The sequence below is a fragment of the Leptopilina boulardi genome, unplaced genomic scaffold (genome assembly GCF_019393585.1).
Source record: "Leptopilina boulardi isolate dan_hultmark-lab unplaced genomic scaffold, ZJU_Lbou_2.1 LbouV2_382, whole genome shotgun sequence".
NCBI lineage: Eukaryota > Metazoa > Arthropoda > Insecta > Hymenoptera > Figitidae > Leptopilina > Leptopilina boulardi.
In genome coordinates, this window is record NW_026137954.1 from 139229 (window position 1) to 155957 (window position 16729).

At 29.9% G+C, this 16729-nt stretch overlaps 1 protein-coding gene across 5 annotated transcripts in view; it reads left to right on the plus strand.

Moving 5' to 3' along the window:
- The first annotated feature begins 598 nt into the window (after positions 1-598).
- Positions 599-16729, plus strand: part of LOC127288270 (cohesin subunit SA-1) — a 68821-nt gene continuing 52690 nt past the window's right edge. For 3 of the 5 annotated variants that reach the window (XM_051315624.1, XM_051315625.1, XM_051315628.1), the window contains exon 1: positions 600-789. The gene's annotated coding sequence lies outside the window, so the exon portion shown is untranslated. Of the gene's footprint in view, positions 790-1131; positions 1264-16729 lie in introns of those variants that run through there. The other 2 variants (XM_051315627.1, XM_051315626.1) reach the window with 2 other exon arrangements.

Sequence of the window (16729 nt, forward strand, 5' to 3'; positions counted from 1 at the left end):
AGATATATTCGTATCCTTTTCTATCTCATGCATCTCGTTCGCGAACCTATTGTGCGTTGGCCTTCACATGAAATTGAAATGAAAAGCACTGACAGATAGCAACAGGATCCAACGGAATTGTCATATTTGTGAATGACCCTTCAAAAAATCCACTTTCCACAAGTGGCACGGAGTCTGTCCAACAAGTGGCACGAATTAACGAACTTGCCACAAGTTGGACGGACTTCGTGCCACTTGTGGTACGAAACACCGCCACTTGCGTCCGAAACGCTCGTGAGCCATACAGGCTTCCGTATAAACTTGGTTTTGTGGTGGCGCGTAGAAGCTTCCGTACATCTCATTTAAGGCGCCGTCCCATGACAGCGCGAATCTCCAACGTAAAAGCGGAAAACATGAGAACGAAAGAGATAGTGAGATATGTTCATCTCTTTCGTTCTCATGCTTTCCGCTTTAACGCCGGCGTTTCACGTTGTCATGGGACGGGGCCTTTACAAACAATTTTCCTGAAGCTATTGTGCGCTGACCCTATATGTCTTTCTTTCTATCTCTCTCTGCCTCATTGTTTAGCGCAAACGCAGCGTTCGAACGCAGTCATGTAAACACAGTTCAATTATAGTACAAACGTAACCTCAGGAACAAGAAGGTTTATATGATGCTAAATTGTATTATTTTCTAAATGTTTATAAAAAAATGTAATCAAATAAGTGGTGTTGTGTGAAATAGTGCTTTTTACTTTATGTATTAACTTCTTTTGTTCATAAACTCGGACAATTATAAGTTTCAATTTTGGTGAGTTTAATTCCTTTAAAAATAGAACAGGTAATATTGGCGGGTCTTCTCGGCTTGCCTTATAACTTTTAAAATTTGTAAACAATTTTAACTTATGTTTTTCTCAGTTTGCTTAAATAATGCTGTATGTTTTATGCGTTACATATATATATATATATTCTTATTTTTGTTTTTTTAATGTTTAAATAGTGCTATATTGGAGATAAGGTATTGTGAATTTTTTTTTTCAAAATTCTTAAAATTATGCAAAAAAAATTGCAATTCTAAACCCAATTAATACTTTTAAATATTTATTATTTTGAAATCATTAATTATTGCCCGTTAAATAATTTTAAACAGTAATTACCTGTCGAATAATGAAGTATGTATAATATATACATACTAAAAGTTCCAAATGTTTAATATACATAGGATCAGAACATTTTTTAAGTGTAATTGTGATCAAGGAAACATTGAACGGCAGTCAAAACAAATGTTAGTATAACTTCATATTTTTGTGTTTTTTGAAATTAAAATACTATTTTTAACTAAAAAGTTGTCTTAGTAAAGTTTGGTAAATTTTATTCTTAAAACTTTGATTCATCAATAGTTCCATTTAAATAAAGGTAAACTTGTTAACATAAAGAAATGTTTATCAAATTTTAGGTTATGTTACCAAAATAATTTCCTACTGTCAGATAATTGTTATTTTTATTCAAAGCAATGTATTTTTTTCAATTTTGAAATGTAATTGATTCATGAAATCATAGAAATGTTGTGGAATTTTTTATTAAATTATGAAAATTTACTTTTATTTAGTTTCTCCACCTTATACTAAACGCGTATTTTATATTTTACACTGTCCGACAAAAATGTATTTTTTTCTGCCACTAGTATAATTCTTATCACTTTTGATCAATTTTTTTCACGCTGAATATAAAAATCTGCAAATAAAAATGCTCTATAGGCACGTTTAATTTTTGAGAAAAATAGTGTTAAAAGGTTAAAAAAACGTATTTTTTAACCCCTTCGGTGTATATATTGTATATATGGGAGAATTTATTTTGCAATTAATACAACAAATATTTTATTTATTTTGTAATATGTTCACGACCGAACGTTGTGTTTTTCATAGTGAAAGGGTTAAAATATTTTATTTTAAATAAAAATAAAAAAACAAAAGTTTGTCAAGTCGTTAATAGATTCAAATGAGGATTTGAAACTTAAACAGCTGAGGAAAATTTAATGGAATTATGATGAAGCAATTAGAAATAATTTTTTAATTTGCATTTAATTATATCATTTTCTACATTTGAGTAACATAATTAACATTGTAAAACAAGTGATTAATAAATGAATGTCACACCTTTCAAATTAAATTTTTGTTTACGACTTCGAGTTACTTAAATCAATTTATTTTTTAATTAATTATTATTACAAATCTTTTATAAAATTTTAGGTTACTTATCAATTTAATTTGTTATTAATTATTATTTAATATTAAATGAATTAAAAAAATGTTTAGGTCTCACTACACTGAATGTAAAACATGAGGAGTTGGTTTATATTACATTAATTCTAAAACTTTAAAACTTGAACCTCTTTTTATTTTTTTATATTTTTTGTATTTTACATAAAAAAAAATTAATTTTTTAAGAAGGTTGTGATTTTCATATACGAGGTATTTTACGTGTAATGTCCTGAGTTAAAAAATTGATTTCTCGAAAAAAAGTGAAACTTGGGGAAATTGTTGTCCTACCTGATAGTAAAATATCCCCAAAAAAATTTTTGACTTTTTTGAAATTTTGGGGGTGATAGAGAGGGGTCAATTTTATCAGTTTTCCTGACACCGCCTACTGTTTGAATTTTTTCTGTCTATAAATGCAATAAAAAAAATTTTGGCAGGTGTTTTTTGAAGGTTTCTTCATGGTCTTTCCAATGGTGAATTTTGTTTTTTTAAATTTTTGAATTTTGACCTAGATTTTTTATAATTAAACATAAATTTGCTATTTTCACTAAAATCGTTGCTTTTTTTAAAATAAATAATTGCAAACGAAAGCTTAGGTTTTTCCGATCTGTATATAAATTATCAGAATGCCCATTTTTTTTTCTCGAGATATTAAATATCAAAGATTTTATGTCAGCGCGCGCGGCGAGGCGGTCCATTTATACCGCGCCGCGGTAGCTGTTAACACTGGCACGTGCGGACATAAAATTTTTGATATTTAATATCTCGAAAACAAAAAAATCAGCATTCTGAAAATTTACATACAGATCGGAAAGAACCTCAGCTTTCGTTTGCAATTATGTATTTCAAAAAAAGCACCGATTTTAGTGAAAATAGAAAATTTATGTTTAATTATAGAAAATCAAGGTCAAAATCCAAAAATCTACTATCAGGTAGGACAACAATTTCCCCAAGTTTCCCTTTTTTTGGAGAAATCAATTTTTTAACTTAGGACATTACACGTAAAATGCCTCATACGTAAATTCTAATCAAATACAAAATATTAAGTATTATAATACAAAAATCAGAGAAAAATGTTATAATAGGTTAAAAAATGAACATATTTGCGTAAAATTTGAAACTTTACACGGAAAAAAATCAATGGTTGCTACAGCCATACCTTTGGTTGTCTCAACCATATTATATTGAAAAATACGTCCCAACCATACCTCCGGTTGCTCCAGCCATATTAAATAGCTAGCTTTAAATTGTTAGCACAAGTAGAATATATGGCTGTGGGAACCATATATTTGGAAAACATACAAATGCTAATATGGATGTGACAACCATTTTTAATTGATGCTTCGACCATTATTTAGTGTACCATATTAATATTGTTGAAGCAACCATTTTATATGGTTACAATTTATGTTTATTTTATTTGTTTAATATTATCAATAAGGTTATTTTTGATTAATTTAAAACATTGAGTCCCATAAAAACGTATTTATTTTTTTGAAATAATCGCCAAATACAAATTCGTTAACAAAATAAACAATCGTATAGCACCTTTTATTATAGTATTATAATTATAGTGAGTGCCTAAGTGTCGCAAACATTGAAGAATTTTCCCATTTACAAATTATAACTGGGAAAGGTGAATGTAAATTGTTTAAAAGGACGCAGTCAACTTCGAAGCCTATTTTTTTAAGGAAATCAATGCACTCAGCTTCCATTTTTTAACTTAAAAAACACATTAACTGGGATCAATATAATTGTTAAATGATTATAGAAAATGTTTAGGACTGCGGACATATACACGTTTCGCGACGCTTGGAATTAATGCGAGTAATATAGACGTAATATATTGCATCACCGCGCAGACAAGGTGCGCAGGCGTCTATAGGGGCCTTAGCAATTCAAAAATGGATAGGATAACAAAATTGTTAAAATTCAAACCAATATTGTTACCTCAACTAAAGCTATGGTTGATATATCCATATCATAGGTACAAATATTATATGGTTGCCACAACCATTCTTTTTTGTCAATGTATCCATACTGAAAGCTGCTTCAGCTATATGTATGGATGCCTCAACAATATTATGACCAACAATATTTTTATGGTTGGGACAACGATACCTTTTCTTTCCGTGTACTTTTAGACTCTAGTTCTTTATTACCATATAAGTCACTACATTTTTGCCTTTCGTACAAGTCTGTTCGTTGTTCAATTACCATTTTTCTCTTTTGTATTTTGTGAACGTAATAAACCCTCACTTGAGTTATATATCGTGTTTTATATTCTATTGGCATCAGGACCTCTCGTTAACAGCGATAAACCACAAAAAGGATAAAAAAAATTCCTCAAAAATGAAACTTTTTACTAAATTATTATTTAAAATAATATTATATATATGTGTATATAATAAATATATTTGTCCTTTAAAAAATGTAATTCGGTAGATATAAGTCATGCATACAAATATATTAATTTCTAAAAATCTAAAAGAAATTTTAAAAGTATTTTATGATTATATTTATTGTTGTTATAATTATTAAGAGGATTTAAATCACCATGTGATTTAAATCTTATAATAATTAATTGAATTTAAGTATTGGGTCAGTTGGGGTAAATGGGGACAAGAGGTGTTGATGTTGTAGCTTAATTTACAGTTTTAAAATTAAGTTCAACGTCAATATTTTAACCTCAGATTACCTACAAGAGGTTCTGAGTATTGCCAAGCTTTTATCTTGACAATTTGCAACAAGAGAACTTAAGTTATCGCTCCATGGATAAATTAAAAACTTGAAAATCAAAGTGAAACTGTTTCAGTATTTTGTCTCGCATTTCAAAGAAATCAGACTTAAAAATCATACAAAATTTTTTTCTTATTCCTTATGATTTCCATAACAGAAATTCACTTGAATTTTTCATTTTTGTTAATTTGTTTAATAATAACAAGCTGTCCCCATTTACACAGAGTTTTCAAATTCTTAGGGTAAATGGGGACAGCTTGTTATTACACGGAAAAAAAAATTTCGTAAGAATTACCGAATTTGTACTGAAATCGAGGATTTGTGCAAACAACCATAACTTTTCAGGAATATTACGTAAAATCTATCTAACTGTTCTGAAAGAATTCCGGAACTGTATCTGTAAGTCTTTAAACTTATCAATAAAAATGAATTCCTGAAAAAGTCTAGAACTATTTCATAATATTTGAGGAATTCTCCCGTAGAAATTACGTTTCTTGTGCCGGAATATTTACAATCACCTTATTCGGAATACCTACGTTTACAATTCCGGAAGAATTCCCGAACTCTGCCGTAAGAAAGATATGCGCACAAACTCCGCGCTCACGTTTCAATAGTGTATATTTGTGTGTATGTGAACATGAGGAAGCAGAGTTAGGATTATGTATATATCAAATTTTTCACGATTGCATACTGAATTTGCCTTAAGAAAATCTATAAATTTTTATAAATCAACAACTAATGCGTGGAATTAATTTTCTTCATGTTCATTAATGTTTATTGGTACGAAAATTAATTTGAAAGTATTATTTTCTTTTATGACTACTATATATACTTGAGTTATTCAACCTTAAATATGTAACTGTAATAAAAATTAATAACAATTAATTTTCAATTTATTAAAAAAAAATGAATCCAAAATAATTTTTTCAAAATTTATGCCCTTTACTGTAAATTTGAATTAGTTAAAAGTAACTAAATTGATAGCAAAAAAGTCATTCACTCAAATAGTAATATTTCTACTAATTTTTTTTGTTAAAAATAACTAAATATTAATTTAATTTACATTAAGGTTGCGTCAAAATTGCAATTTAGTGACTCACTTTTCACTAATTTTTAGTGAAGATTGAATGAAAAACAGTCAAATTTCACTGTGAATTTTATTTTAAAGTGAATATATTCATTTTTCACTTTTCACTTTTCTCAGTGAATTTTTCACTAATTTTAAATCAGAGACCCACTTATTATGATTCAGATTAAGAGAGCAACATTTATGATCGACCATTCCATCGGTTTTTTGACGATAACAATTCCCGGAACGGTGACATATAATCCGAGTGTTTATGAACAAATCTTTGCGAAAACCCATATGAGAGATTCTTTTTCAATCGCCCCAGCCCAAAAAGTCAATGTTCTGGGATTGGCTTCATACTTTGGTAAATTGTTCTCCTATATGATAGTAATAAATCCCTAAAATATAAACTCATTAAAAAAATATTTGTAGAAAGTAGAGGGGGTTGAAGTTTTGACGTTAAGGGTAACATTGTCATTTTCAAATCCGTATAACTATGACAAAAGTTAATGGATTTTAATTTGTCTATAATGAATTTTAATGCATTTTTCATGTACTTTTCAAAAATATATACGAAATTAAAAAAAAAAATCCGGCAGCCCCCTGCGGGGGCGGCCACATTCTCATCACGCGCTTCGCGCGTAGGGGCTCGCTTCGCTCGCTAGTTTGAGCGCGCCCCGGGGCGCGCGAAAGACCTTTGTCCCGATTCGCGGTTCGATATTGATACGCGCTTCGCGCGCATTGTTTAAGCATCGCGCTATGCGCTTTGTTTGTTTATTACAATTCAAAACCTAGTAGCATTAATTACTTTTTAACTACACTGTGTAATTCAAAAATTTTTCAATTACATTCGAAAATTGTATTAATTATACTACCAGAAAGTAGTTGAATGACCCAAGAATCCATTTGGTAGAATGAGATTTTGTAGTTGTTTCAGACTTTGTAGTTGATTTAATTAATTTTGAAGTAAAATGTCAAGAAGAAAGAAATTATTTTTATTAATTTTATTAAAAAGAGTAAAATTAATTACACACAGAGTTAAAATAAGTACAAAAGTAGTTATTTTAAAAGGGAATCTTCATATAATCGACTTGTTTTGAAAAATTTATTAGAAACAACTCATACTCTTTATTAAAATGCGTTAAATTAAATTATAGAAATAGGTAAGGTTTAAAGGTATTAGAATAAATTTTTTATCGGGCAAAAAGAAGAGAATGACGGCACTGTAGCTGTTCAAACTTAGTTCCTTAATATTGCGCCGTGGATTGGCCAGGTCTTTGTAATTAACGAAAATCGACAAACCAAATTATTTACTAAAATAAGATATTCCGCTTTGAACTAATTTCAATTGAGTAAAAGAAAAAATTAATTGAAAATTTAAAAACATTAAAAAAAAGAACTTTAAAGTAAATGCATTTTTAAATTAACAAATTTATTATATGAGGTTTTGCCCTCATGTTTTTATTCATAAAAATTTTTTTGTACAATTTATATAAGTGAAATCTTTGGTTTTTTATAAATTAAATTTCATTTTCTTAAAGTACTTTGACTTTAAGGATAACATTCTCATCACGACACTCGCGTTTCACGCTCGAAAATTAGAAACATACAATAGGAAAAGTAGGCATGCATTAACCCATTCATTTTGAATTTTTAAAAACTGACTTCAGAATCGTAATGAGCGACCTAAAAAAACCAAGGAGTAGAAAAATTTATTTAAATTTGTTAAAAGACTGTTGAGAAATGAATTTTCTCTTAAAAAATAGCAATGTTTATACTTAGTTAATTTATAATTCTTTATAATTTTGCCAGCTACACTTATTATTTTTGTTTCACTTCACAATGCTTTCGTTATAGTGGAAAAAATGTTTTATGAATACTGCTTCAAAAACTTTAAATCTATAGAGAGGAAAGTTGCTAAAAGAAAAGGTGGCAAAATAGGTTAAAACTGTGCCGCAAAAAATTAATGAGTAAAATAATACATCGAAAAAAATTTAAAATTTTTGTTACCTTAAACGTAATAGAACATAACTTTTTTAACTTTTTTGTTTTAACCTGTATCGAAAAGGGTTAAAGAAAAAAAGTTTACTTTTGGGAGTATTTTAAGAGAAAATTAAAAAAAAAATTTTTCAAGAAGAATTGAAATTTTTAAAAATTTAAAATTTGAATACATTTTGAATTTTTAGGCGGATTAGTCTGTCCAACGAACTCAGGCTTCATTTTTACATGTTGAAAGCGTGTACCAACTATCAAAGCGATTCGTTAAGATATGTCCAAGTTATCGTGGGGACAAAATGAGTCCACAGACAGACTACAGACGACAAACAGACAGACAGACAGGATTTCAAAACATACTTTTTTGGCATCGAGAGGTCTCAAAACGTACAGATTCACTAAAATTTGAAAGAAGTTTACTTCCTAAACACTTGTAATAAAACCTTAGTCTTGAATTTTGAAACATACTTACAATTAGTTAAAAATTCCTGTATTTAATAATCCTTAAAGGATTTCTAGAGATTACTATATAGGATTCTTATAGGTTCCCTGAGGAATCCTGTTAAGAATTCTACACAGGATCACACTAGGATCACTTGCAGGATATTGGAACAGGGATCCTGTACAGGAACTTGTGCAGGAACATTAGTTACTAAATTTCCTTTGCAAATTTCTGTACAAGAAAATTTATTAAAAGAATATATATTTTCCATTTAAAGAAATTTCTGCATTAAAATAAATTAAGCTACCAAGGAAATTAAAAGCTATTTAATATTTTTGAATCAGTCGGAAGCTGTATTGAATTCGCATTCTTAAAAATAAATCTCTAATTGAGTTTGATTTAAATCATATTTACATTTTTCAAGCTATTCTTCCTGGTTACCTGTAAGTTGAGATACAGTGGTATGTTTCTTTTCAATTTTAAAGGCAGCAAATCTAACACTTCAGCGTAAAATTTATTTACAAAGTTCGTTTATTAAAAATTATTAAATTTTGTGTGAAATATGACAATATAACTTAAAATTTTTCGATACAATTCAAAATTGTCTGAACAGATGCAATACATTTTTTATTAATAGGAAATTATTCATTGAAATGAATTTTTATTTAAAATCTTACATTCCAATTCAAAAAGTTAAAATAATGAATCCGCATTCTTAAAATTCCTGATTCACTAGACGGTGCATTTAATAATCATTTCTTTCCTGATTAGTTATGTTAGATAAAAGATTGTACATAGAATTTTAATTAGAAATTTATGATATATGTATTTCAACGAAAATTGCCTTGAAAATAGGTCAATAAATGTGTTTTTATTTTCTTTTTTTATTTTCTTTACGTATGTCATATTAGTTCTAAAGTAAAATTAAGATTTTTTAATATAAAATTAGAATTGGAATTCTACAAATAGAAGCAATCTAGCATAAAAATCGTTTGTGGGCTCAAAACGGTCCAAAAAAAAGTTTCCACAGAAATATCATATAATTGTATTAAAAGTTTTTGGGGTCATTGAATCCAAAAAGGTCAGATTTAAAAAAATCTAAAATAGCGGACCTAATATGGCTACCCATACGACGGAAAAATTTAGAATTGATTCCTTTCATGCAAAATTCGGTGCTAGGGGGTTTTTGGGGTCAATGAATCAAATTTGGGGATAGATTTAACAGATACTAAATTTGGATTCATAGACGCCAAAAATCCACCAGTACCGAATTTTGAACAAATCGAAGCAATTTTACAATTTCCTCCATATTGGTTTGCAATTTTGAATTTTTTAAATTTTACCTCAAATTTGGATTCAGGGAGTTAGTAACCGAAAACATAAAAAAATCTCGTATAAACAGCGCAATATAAACTATTTTGGAATAAAGGATTTTTTATAAAACAATTGCAATGTTTGGAAATGGATAACAATGGTTGGACTTATAAAAAAAAAATTAAAAAAAAAAATCATAATTTAATGAGTAAGTTACTTAAATTTATGTTAATTCAAGGTGGTTTAAAGAGAAATAATACATAGTTGCTCATATTTTCTCAAAATAAAGTAATTTTGCCTTGCATTTTACCCATTTTTCATCCGTTTTTGTCATTTTTTGTCTTTTTTTAAAAAAATGGTATAACTTTTTTGTTTTAATCGCTATTAAAAATTGTCAAAGGAAGAAAGTGTTTATTTTTAGTCGTAATTTTCGAAAAAAAATTGAAAAAATTTTTTTTTTGAAAAATGCGAATTTTAGAACTTTTTAAAAACTAAAAATTTGAATTATTTTGTTGTTTTTCAACGAAATCATCTGGCCAACGAACTCAGGCGAGATTTTGGTACACTTAAGGTGTATACCAAATTTGAAGTCGATTCATTAAAATTTGTTCGAGTTATCGTCGGACCAAATTTTGTCTACAGACATACATACAGACAGACATTTTTTTAAGACCCATTTTTTCGGCATCAGAAAGTCTCAAAACGTCGAGATTTACTAAAATTAGAGAATGCTCAAAATCGCCCAAATGTAATACCTTCTCATTATGATGAGAATGTAGAAATAAATTTTTATTAAAAATTTAAAAAAAAAAAAATTCATAATTTAATGAGTAAGTTACTTTAATTTATGTTAATTTAAGGTGGTTTAAAGAGAAATAATACATAGTTGCTCATATTTTCTCAAAATAAAGTAAGTTTGCCCTGCATTTTACCCATTTTTCATCCGTTTTTGTCATTTTTTGTCTTTTTTTAAAAAAATGGTATAACTTTTTTGTTTTAATCGCTATTAAAAATTGTCAAAGGAAGAAAGCGTTTATTTTTAGTCGTAATTTTCGAAAAAAAATTGAAAAAATTTTTTTTTGAAAAATGCGAATTTTAGAACTTTTTAAAAACTAAAAATTTGAATTATTTTGTTGTTTTTCAACGAAATCATCTGGCCAACGAACTCATGCGAGATTTTGGTACACTTAAGGTGTATACCAAATTTGAAGTCGATTCATTAAAATTTGTTCGAGTTATCGTCGGACCAAATTTTGTCTAGACATACATACAGACAGACATTTTTTTAAGACCCATTTTTTCGGCATCAGAAAGTCTCAAAACGTCGAGATTTACTAAAATTGGAGAATGCTCAAAATCGCCCAAATGTAATACCTTCTCATTATGATGAGAATGTAAAAATAAATTTTTATTAAAAATTAAAAAAAAAAAAAATTCATAATTTAATGAGTAAGTTACTTAAATTTATGTTAATTCAAGGTGGTTTAAAGAGAAATAATACATAGTTGCTCATATTTTCTCAAAATAAAGTAATTTTGCCTTGCATTTTACCCATTTTTCATCCGTTTTTGTCATTTTTTGTCTTTTTTTAAAAAAATGGTATAACTTTTTTGTTTTAATCGCTATTAAAAATTGTCAAAGGAAGAAAGTGTTTATTTTTAGTCGTAATTTTCGAAAAAAAATTGAAAAAATTTTTTTTTTGAAAAATGCGAATTTTAGAACTTTTTAAAAACTAAAAATTTGAATTATTTTGTTGTTTTTCAACGAAATCATCTGGCCAACGAACTCAGGCGAGATTTTGGTACACTTAAGGTGTATACCAAATTTGAAGTCGATTCATTAAAATTTGTTCGAGTTATCGTCGGACCAAATTTTGTCTACAGACATACATACAGACAGACATTTTTTTAAGACCCATTTTTTCGGCATCAGAAAGTCTCAAAACGTCGAGATTTACTAAAATTAGAGAATGCTCAAAATCGCCCAAATGTAATACCTTCTCATTATGATGAGAATGTAGAAATAAATTTTTATTAAAAATTTAAAAAAAAAAAAATTCATAATTTAATGAGTAAGTTACTTTAATTTATGTTAATTTAAGGTGGTTTAAAGAGAAATAATACATAGTTGCTCATATTTTCTCAAAATAAAGTAAGTTTGCCCTGCATTTTACCCATTTTTCATCCGTTTTTGTCATTTTTTGTCTTTTTTTAAAAAAATGGTATAACTTTTTTGTTTTAATCGCTATTAAAAATTGTCAAAGGAAGAAAGCGTTTATTTTTAGTCGTAATTTTCGAAAAAAATTGAAAAAATTTTTTTTTGAAAAATGCGAATTTTAGAACTTTTTAAAAACTAAAAATTTGAATTATTTTGTTGTTTTTCAACGAAATCATCTGGCCAACGAACTCAGGCGAGATTTTGGTACACTTAAGGTGTATACCAAATTTGAAGTCGATTCATTAAAATTTGTTCGAGTTATCGTCGGACCAAATTTTGTCTACAGACATACATACAGACAGACATTTTTTTAAGACCCATTTTTTCGGCATCAGAAAGTCTCAAAACGTCGAGATTTACTAAAATTAGAGAATGCTCAAAATCGCCCAAATGTAATACCTTCTCATTATGATGAGAATGTAGAAATAAATTTTTATTAAAAATTTAAAAAAAAAAAAATTCATAATTTAATGAGTAAGTTACTTTAATTTATGTTAATTTAAGGTGGTTTAAAGAGAAATAATACATAGTTGCTCATATTTTCTCAAAATAAAGTAAGTTTGCCCTGCATTTTACCCATTTTTCATCCGTTTTTGTCATTTTTTGTCTTTTTTTAAAAAAATGGTATAACTTTTTTGTTTTAATCGCTATTAAAAATTGTCAAAGGAAGAAAGTGTTTATTTTTAGTCGTAATTTTCGAAAAAAAATTGAAAAAATTTTTTTTTGAAAAATGCGAATTTTAGAACTTTTTAAAAACTAAAAATTTGAATTATTTTGTTGTTTTTCAACGAAATCATCTGGCCAACGAACTCATGCGAGATTTTGGTACACTTAAGGTGTATACCAAATTTGAAGTCGATTCATTAAAATTTGTTCGAGTTATCGTCGGACCAAATTTTGTCTAGACATACATACAGACAGACATTTTTTTAAGACCCATTTTTTCGGCATCAGAAAGTCTCAAAACGTCGAGATTTACTAAAATTGGAGAATGCTCAAAATCGCCCAAATGTAATACCTTCTCATTATGATGAGAATGTAAAAATAAATTTTTATTAAAAATTAAAAAAAAAAAAAATTCATAATTTTATGAGTAAGTTACTTTAATTTATGTTAATTTAAGGTGGTTTAAAGAGAAATAATACATAGTTGCTCATATTTTCTCAAAATAAAGTAATTTTGCCCTGCATTTTACCCATTTTTCATCCATTTTTGTCATTTTTTGTCTTTTTATAAAAAAATGGTATAACTTTTTTGTTTTAATCGCTATTAAAAATTGTCAAAGGAAGGAAGTGTTTATTTTTAGTCGTAATTTTCGAAAAAAAATTTTTTTTTGAAAAATGCGAATTTTAGAACTTTTTAAAAACTAAAAATTTGAATTATTTTGTTGTTTTTCAACGAAATCATCTGGCCAACGAACTCAGTCGAGATTTTGGTACACTTAAGGTGTATACCAAATTTGAAGTCGATTCATTAAAATTTGTTCGAGTTATCGTCGGACCAAATTTTGTCTACAGACATACATACAGACAGACATTTTTTTAAGACCCATTTTTTCGGCATCAGAAAGTCTCAAAACGTCGAGATTTACTAAAATTAGAGAATGCTCAAAATCGCCCAAATGTAATACCTTCTCATTATGATGAGAATGTAAAAATTTTGACCCCTTTTTTCAAAATCAACCCTTATTTTTCGGTTTTCACCCCTTCGGGTATTTTTTTTCCATTGGAAAGCTGAGGTTTTTCCCATGAGCTATGTAAATATGAAAGTGGGACAACAATAATTTTGTAAGAAACAATATTAAAGTAGGCGGTGCCGATAACGGGTATACCTGGAGATCATCTTCGAGGATTTAGGTAGGCCTTTTAATCTTCCATCGGTGCGTTAGATTTATGATCCGACGCAATGTCTCTATTTAGAAAACGCACATCCAAGCAAACTCTTACTGTCCCGTCCTTTTTTTGGACCACTCGCAGAGGATTGCAAAATCTCGCATTCGCTCGCTCTATAACATTTAATCTCTCCATTCTTTTAATTTCGTTATTGGTTGCTTGACGCAAAATCGAAGGACGAGGATATGATTTTTTAATAGAAAAATTTTCTGACAATTGATAAATTTGATGTTCATATGTAGAGGTACAACCCGGTTAATTTGAAAACACCTGACTATTCGTTAACAATAAATTTCGAATCATATATTTTTGTTCAATCGTTAATGTATTTCTGTTTTCTACATATTATGTTTCTCGAAATCTATAATCATTTTAAATTGCGATTGCCAATCAACCAATTCAATTAATTTTTTATCTTTTTTAAATTCATTGTATAAATCCTCTGAAATTCACGTTATTTCACTACCAGAGTCCATCATCATTTCGTATTCCATATCATCAATATCAATTAATATTTTTGGACTCACAACACGCATTATTTGATTTTTATTTTCATCTTCGTCAGATGATTTAACATCCCAACAAAGGGTTTCAACAAAATCAGATTCAGTTGATCTTTGAATCCCACGCACATTAGATCGTACATGATTTCCATTTGATGATTAATATAATTTACATTATTATCGCTTCTATCCCCCTCATTATGCGCATATCGCTGCCCTGAGCCATTAGATTCGCAATTTCTGTCACAAGGTTACGGAGCATGTGCCGTTTGCCAATGATCGAGCGTCTCAGGGCCAGTGGTGACTCATTCATCACAGATAGCAGGATGCCGACAGGGGTTGATTTCATGCAACCTAATATGGCGCGCAACGCTGCCAGTTGTATTTTATCTAAAAGGTCCAAGTTAGATCGACTGGCATTTGCGAAGAGTTGACAACCCCACTCCAGGTGAGCCCTGATTAAACCCTTATAGATTAGAATCATTGAGGAAGGATTTGCTCCCCATGATATCTTTGACAGAGCTCTCAGAATGTTAATGGCTCTAGATGCATTTTGAGCTATACTCCTTATGTGCAGTGACCAAGTCAATCTGCGGTCTAAGTGAATCCCCAGATAGATCAAGTCATCCTGATTTTTAATTCTAGTGTTTCCTATTTTTAGGTATATATCATTAAACTTATCTCGTGTTTTGGAGAAAATAGTTAATCGTGACTTGCCCGGAGCGATGTTGAAACCAATCTCTGCAAGCCAAGGTGTTAATGCCGCAACAGTTTCCTCAATCAAATCTATCGCATCTTTAACGTCTTTCGATCTCTCGTATAGAAAGAGATCATCGGCAAACATTAGCCATTTTACTCTATAGGGAATGACAGAGGCTATTCCACTTAAAGCTAAGTTAAAAAGCAGGGGCGATAACACCCCTCCCTGTGGAACACCCACATGCGAAACCTTAAAATCACAAGAATCTGCCGAGAAAAACAAGTTCTTCGACGAAACGATAAACGAGACGAAATTCACCAATCTGTCAGGAACACGCAGTTCAACAAGGTGACTATAAATTGCACTAGGAAGGATATTGCTAAATGCACCCTTGAGATCCAAGGCCAAAGCCACAGTATGATGCCCTCCGACAAAACCCTGCTGAATGTCCGTAATAAAAGTGGAAACACAATCAATCGTTGATTTCCCCTTGCGAAATTCAAACTGACCTATCGGAATACTGTTTTTCTTTTCTAGGTAGTGTTCTAGTCGTTGTTGAATCATCCGCTCAAACAGTTTGCTAACCGCTGATGTCAAAGAAATCGGACGATAACCCTTTCCTTCCGGTTTGGGAATGAAAACCACTTTAGTGTTTCTCCAAGTCGTTGGAAAGGATGACTTAAAGAAGAACTCATTGAAAAGAGACAAAAGCAAGTTATGGGCATCCAATGGTAGTTGACGCAAAATTAAATTAGAAATAACATCTAGACCTGGAGCGGAATCCCTTTTACCACAACACATTTCTGATTTAAATTCAGCTCTTGAGAATGGACCATTAAGTAGGGAGTCATCATTAACTCTATGAATCAGGGGAAGGTCTACAGGTAGAATATCCTCTTTCACCAAATTCCTTTGAAGTTTGCTAAAAATTTCGGAGTCAGGGTCATTGCAAATCCCTGTACGTAAGGGTTGCGTTGAAGACGAGAAAGCCCTAACTTTTTGACCAAATCTCTTTAGAACCCATCGCCGGACTAACCGAGTTACAAAAATCAACGAAAGAAGTCTTTTTCTTGTTTCTCAAGAACCATTTAACCTCGCTATCGACTTCATATACGCCTTTCAAAAGCTTCCTCACAGGATTGATCCCACCAGAGTGGTTTTGATTTTCTTAGACCAGGAAGTCCTGAAGGATAATAGGCTTCTGCAATAACCAACTGATCTTTTATGTCAGTCAACAACTGATCATAGATCGTTTCCGGGGAATCCTCAACCTCAAGTCTTTGTGACAGAATTTTCACGCAAGAATTAATTCCAGAGGAAAATTTCGCACAATCAACTTTATTTGTATTCAGTCTTTTGACTGAGGCCTTTTGATATTTAGCAGAGACATCCGTACAAGCGACAACCAAGAAGTGATCTGAAGTAAAGGTGTCAGAGGTGACATCAGCCGATGTAAGTCTACACAGGTCAGCAGAGACAAATATTAAATCAATATTCCCCCAACTTTACCCCTACCACTAACATACGTAGGTTCACAATCATTCAATGGGACTAAATTTGCCTCTTCCACAACTTCGCTCAGTTGGATTCCCATCAAATTGCAATTGGTTACCCCCACATCC